Source organism: Arachis stenosperma, chromosome 4 (genome assembly GCF_014773155.1).
Source record: "Arachis stenosperma cultivar V10309 chromosome 4, arast.V10309.gnm1.PFL2, whole genome shotgun sequence".
In the NCBI taxonomy this organism is placed as follows: Eukaryota; Viridiplantae; Streptophyta; class Magnoliopsida; order Fabales; family Fabaceae; genus Arachis; species Arachis stenosperma.
In genome coordinates, this window is record NC_080380.1 from 66,426,492 (window position 1) to 66,432,890 (window position 6,399).

Genomic DNA, 6,399 nt, shown 5'->3' on the forward strand with positions numbered 1-6,399 from the left:
GGACCTCGGAGATCACCTTCTTCAAGGCCACAACTTCATAGAAGTGGTCTTGATGCACCCTTGAGAGGAATCTATCCATCTCCCATGACTCGGAGGTGGAAGCCTTTGCCTTCCCTTTCCTCTTTCTAGAGGTTTCTCCGGCCTTGGATGCCATAAATGGTTATGGAAAAATGAAAAAGCAACGCTTTTACCACACCAAACTTAAAATGTTTGCTCGTCCTCGAGCAAAAGAAGAAAGAAGAGAGTAGAAGAAGAAAAAATGAGGAAGAGGGAGAAGGTGGTGTGTTCGGCCAAGAAGGGTAAGAAAGGGTGTTTAGGTTGTGTGAAAATGAAGGGTTGAAGAAGGGTATTTATAGGAGAGAGGGGGGTAAAGGTTCGGCCATGGAGGGTGGGTTTGGGAGGGAAAGTGGTTTGAATTTGAAGGGTGAGGTTGGTGGGGATTTATGAAGGATGGATGTGAGTGGTGAAGAGAAAGATGGGATTTGATAGGTGAAGGGTTTTTGGGGAAGAGGTGTTGAGGTGATTGGTGAATGGGGGAAGAAGAGAGAGAGTGATGGTAGGGTCCTGTGGGGTCCACAGATCCTGTAGTGTCAAGGAAAAGTCATCCCTGCACCAAATGTTGCTCAAAATCACGTTTTGAGCCATTTCTGGCGTTAAACGCCGGGCTGGTGCCCATTCCTGGCGTTTAACGCCAGGTTCTTGCCCTTTACTGGCGTTTAACGCCAGTCTGGTGCCCCTTTCTGGCGTTAAACGCCCAGAATGGTGCCAGACTGGGCGTTAAACGCCCAACAGCTAGCATTACTGGCGTTTGAACGCCAGCTTCTTCTCCTCCAGGGTGTGCTGTTTTTCTTCCTGTTTTTCATTCTGTTTTTGCTTTTTTCATTGTTTTTGTGACTTCTTATGATCATCAACCTACAAAAAAGATAAAATAACAAAAGAAAATAATTAATTATAAAACATTGGGTTGCCTCCCAACAAGCGCTTCTTTAATGTCATTAGCTTGACAAGGGACTCTCATGGAGCCTCAGAAATGCTCAGAACCGTGTTGAAACCTCCCAACACCAAACTTAGAGTTTGAATGTGGGGTTTCAACACCAAACTTAGAGTTTGGTTTTGGCCTTCCAACACCAAACTTAGAGTTTGACTGTGGGGGCTCTGCTTGGCTCTGTTTTGAGAGAAGCTCTTCATGCTTCCTCTCCATGATGATAGAGGGATGTCCTTGGGCCGTAAACACCAAGGATTCTTCATTCACTTGAATGATCAACTCTCCTCTATCAACATCAATCACAGCCTTTGCTGTGGCTAGGAAGGGTCTGCCAAGGATGATGGATTCATCCATGCACTTCCCAGTCTCCAGGACTATGAAATCAGTAGGGATGTAATGGTCTTCAATCTTCACCAAAACATTCTCTACAAGTCCATGAGCTTGTTTTCTTGAATTGTCTGCCATCTCTAATGAGATTCTTGCAGCTTGCACCTCAAAGATCCCTAATTTCTCCATTACAGAGAGGGGCATGAGGTTCACACTTGACCCTAAGTCACACAAGGCCTTCTTGAAGGTCATGGTGCCTATGGTACAAGGTATAGAAAACTTCCCAGGATCCTGCCTCTTTTGAGGCAGTTTCTGCCTAGACAAGTCATCCAGTTCTTTGGTGAGCAAGGGAGGTTCATCCTCCCAAGTCTCATTTCCAAATAACTTGTCATTTAGTTTCATGATTGCTCCAAGGTATTTAGCAACTTGCTCTTCAGTGACATACTCATCCTCTTCAGAGGAAGAATACTCATCAGAGCTCATGAATGGCAGAAGTAAGTCCAATGGAATCTCTATGGTCTCATTTTGAGCCTTAGATTCCCATTGTTCCTCATTGAGGAACTCAGAGGAGAGTGGTGCACGCCCACTGAGGTCTTTCTCAGTGGCGTCTTCTTCCTCTCTTTCCTCTCCATATTCGGCCATGTTGATGGCCTTGCACTCTCCTTTTGGATTTTCTTCTGTATTACTTGGGAGAGTACTAGGAGGGAGTTCAGTAACCTTCTTGCTCAGCTGACCCACTTGTCCTTCCAAATTTCTGATGGAGGACCTTGTTTCATTCATGAAACTTTGAGTGGTCTTTATTAGATCAGAGACCATTGTTGCTAAGTCAGAAGTATTCTGCTTAGAACTCTCTGTCTGTTGCTGAGAAGATGATGGAAAAGGCTTGCCATTGCTAAACCTGTTTCTTCCACCATTATTGTTATTGAAACCTTGTTGAGGTCTCTCTTGATTCTTCCATGAGAGATTTGGGTGATTTCTCCATGAAGAATTGTAGGTATTTCCATAGGGTTCTCCTAGGTAATTCACCTCTTCCATGGAAGGGTTCTCAGGATCATAAGCTTCTTCCTCAGATGAAGCATCCTTAGTACTGTTTGGTGCATTTTGCATTCCAGACAGACTTTGAGAAATCAAATTGACTTGTTGAGTCAATATTTTATTCTGAGCCAATATGGCATTCAGAATGTCAGTCTCAAGAACTCCTTTCTTCTGACTAGTCCCATTGTTCACAGGATTCCTTTCAGAAGTGTACATGAATTGGTTATTTGCAACCATTTCAATCAATTCCTGAGCTTCTGCAGGCGTCTTCTTCAGATGAAGAGATCCTCCAGCAGAGCTATCCAAGGACATCTTAGATAGTTCAGAGAGACCATCATAGAAAATACCTATGATGCTCCATTCAGAAAGCATGTCTGAAGGACATCTTCTGATTAATTGTTTGTATCTTTCCCAAGCTTCATAGAGGGATTCTCCATCCTTCTGTCTGAAGGTTTGGACTTCCACTCTAAGCTTACTCCATCTTTGTGGTGGAAAGAACTTTGCCAAGAAGGCATTGACTAGCTTTTCCCAAGAGTCCAGGCTTTCTTTAGGTTGAGAATCCAACCATATTCTAGCTCTGTCTCTTACAGCAAAAGGGAATAGCATCAGTCTGTAGACCTCAGGGTTAACCCCATTAGTCTTGACTGTGTCACAGATTTGCAAGAATTCAGCTAAAAACTGATGAGGATCTTCCATTGGAAGTCCATGGAACTTGCAATTCTGTTGCATTAGAGAAACTAATTGAGGCTTAAGCTCAAAGTTGTTTGCTCCAATGGCAGGGATAGAGATGCTTCTCCCATAGAAATCAGGAGTAGGTGCAGTGAAGTCACCCAGCACCTTCCTTGCATTGTTGGCATTGTTGTTGTTTTTGGCTGCCATGGGTTCTTCTTCTTTGAAGAATTCGGTCAGGTCCTCTAAAGAGAGTTGTGCTTTGGCTTCTCTTAGCTTTCTCTTCAAGGTCCTTTCGGGTTCAGGATCAGCTTCAACAAGAATGCCTTTGTCTCTGCTCCTGCTCATATGAAAGAGAAGAGAACAAGAAAATATGGAATCCTCTATGTCACAGTATAGAGATTCCTTTAAGTGTCAGAGGAAAAGAAGAGTAGAAGACAGAAGTAGAAAATTCGAACTTATCAGAAAAAGATGGAGTTCGAATTTTGCATTAAGGGATAGTGTTAGTCCATAAACAGAAGGATGTGAGAAGAAGGGAAGTAATTTTCGAAAATTAAGTGGAAGATTTTGAAAATATTTTGAAAATATGATTGATAATTTTCGAAAATTGAAAGTGGAAGAGAAATCAAGTGATTTTTGAAAAAGATTTTGAAATTAGAAACTAAAAGGATTTGATTGAAAACTAATTTGAAAAAGATATGATGAAAAAAAATATGATTGAAAGGTTATTGTCTTAAAAAGATGTGATTGAGAAGATATGATTTGAAAACCATTTTAAAAGATATGTTTTGAAAATTATTTTAAAAGATTTGATTTGGAAAATTAGTGACTTGCCTAACAAGAAAAGATATGATTCAAACATAAAACCTTCCTTAACAGAAAAGGCAAAAAATGTTCAATCAAATCATTAATTGTTAGTAAGTATCTTTGAAAGGAAAGAAATTAATTTTGAAAACATTTGAGTGAAAAGATTTGATTTGAAAAAGATTTGATTTTGAAAAACTTGAAAAAAATTGATTTGAAAACAAAATCTTCCCCCTAGCACCATCCTGGCGTTAAACGCCCAGAATGGTATACATTCTGGCGTTTAACGCCCAAAATGCTACCTTTTTGGGCGTTAAACGCCCAACCAGGTGCCCTGGCTGGCGTTTAAACGCCAGTCTGCCTTCTTCACTGGGCATTTTTGAATGCTCAGCTTTTTCTGTATAATTCCTCTGCAGTGTGTTCTGAGTCTTCAATCCCTTGTATCATTGACTTGAAAAGACACAAATTAAAAATATTTTTGGATTTTCAATAATCAAAATGCAACAAGAATCAAATAACAATGCATGCAAGACACCCAACTTAGCAGTTTGTGTACTACTGACACTATATGAGACACATGAACACTCAAGTCAATAGAATTTAAAGATCAAAACAAGAAATATATGCATGGATTCGAGAAATATAACAAAAACATGCATTTGACACCAAACTTAAGATGAGACACTAGACTCAAGCAAGAAACATCAAATATTTTTGGGTTTTTTATGATTTTGTAAATTTTTTTTTTTTGTGTTTTTCGAAAATTAAGTAGGAAAAGGTATCAAAATTCTTAATGAGAATTCCAGGAATCAGTGCAATGCTAGTCTAAGACTCCGGTCCAGGCATTAGACATGGCTTCACAGCCAGCCAAGCTTTCAAGGAAAGCTCCGGTCCAAAACACTAGACATGACCAAAGGTCAGCCAAGCCTTAGCAAATCACTGCTCCAAAAGCAAGATTGATACGAAATCAACAAGCTCTTGTGGTGATAAGTTGAAACCTCGGTCCAATCAGATTAGACATGGCTTCTCAGCCAGCCAGATTTCAACAAATCATCATGAAACTCTAGAATTCATCTTCAAGAATTTCGAAAAAAAAATACCTAATCTAAGCAACAAGATGAACCGTCAGTTGTCCAGCCTGAACAATCCCGGGCAATAACACCAAAAAAATTGATGTTGTTGCCGGATCTTGGCACTGATGTTACCAAAGGCTTGCTCAAAACTAGAACAATCCCCGGCAACGGCGCCAAAAACTTGGTGCGCGAAATTGTGAACTATACTTTTTCACAACTCTCATAATCCCTGGTAATGGCTCCAAAAACTTGGTGCGCTCAATACCATGGCATTACACAACTTCGCACAACTAACCAGCAAGTGCACTGGGTCGTCCAAGTAATAAACCTTACGTGAGTAAGGGTCGATCCCACGGAGATTGTTAGTATTGAAGCAAGCTATGGTCATCTTGTAAATCTTAGTCAGGCAAACTCAGATATATGGTGATGCACGAAAATAACATAAAAGATAAAGATAGTGATACTTATGTAATTCATTGGTAGGAACTTCAGATAAGCGCATGAAGATGCCTTCCCTTCCGTCTCTCTGCTTTCCTACTGTCTTCATCCAATCCTTCTTACTCCTTTCCATGGCAAGCTCGTATAGGGTCTCACTGTTGTCAGCAGCTACCTCCCATCCTCGCAGTGAAAGCTAATGCACACACTCTGTCACAGTGCTGCCAATCACCGGTGTGGTTCCCTCCCCTACCGGAATAGAATAACTCTTTTGCGTCTGTCACTAACGCCCAGTAGGTTACAGGTTTGAAGCACGTCACAGTCATTCAATCATTGAATCCTACTCAGAATACCACAGACAAGGTTAGACCTTCCGGATTCTCTTGAATGCTGCCATCAGTTCTTGCCTATACCACGAAGACTCTGATCTCACGGAATGGTTGGCTCGTTTGTCAGGCGAGCACTCGGTTGTCAGGCGATCAACCATGCATCGTGCAATCAGGAATCCAAGAGATATTCACTAAGCCTCAGATGCTTGTAGAACAAGAATGGTTGTCAGTCACCTTGTTCATGAGTGAGAATGGTGATGGGCGTCAATCATCACCTTCATCATGTTGAAGAACAAGTGATATCTTGGATAAAGAACAAGCGGAATTTGAATGAAAGAACAATAGTAATTGCATTAATACTCGAGGTACAGCAGAGCTCCACACCTTAATCTATGGTGTGTAGAAGCTCCACCGTTGAAAATACATAAGCATAAGGTCTAGGCATGGCCGAATGGCCAGCCTCCCAGTGATCTAAGAACTGAAATGTCCAAAGATGATCTAGAGATCTAAAAGTGATCAAAAGATTTCTATACAATAGTAAAAGGTCCTACTTATAAGAAACTAGTAGCCTAGGGTGTACAGAAATGAGTAAATGACATAAAAATCCTCTTCCGGGCCCACTTGGTGTGTGCTTGGGCTGAGTAATGAAGCAATTTCGTGTAGAGACTCTTCTTGGAGTTAAACGCCAGCTTTGGTGCCAGTTTGGGCGTTTAACTCCCATTTGGGTGCCAGTTCTAGCGTT

The 6,399-nt window shown here is 41.1% G+C and overlaps 1 non-coding gene across 1 annotated transcript; it reads left to right on the forward strand.

The window, feature by feature from the left end:
• Window positions 1-2,713: 2,713 nt before the first annotated feature.
• Window positions 2,714-2,821, forward strand: LOC130978039 (small nucleolar RNA R71). Its single transcript, XR_009085703.1, has one exon. It is a non-coding gene; the product is annotated as a small nucleolar RNA R71 (small nucleolar RNA).
• The last annotated feature ends 3,578 nt before the right edge of the window (window positions 2,822-6,399 follow it).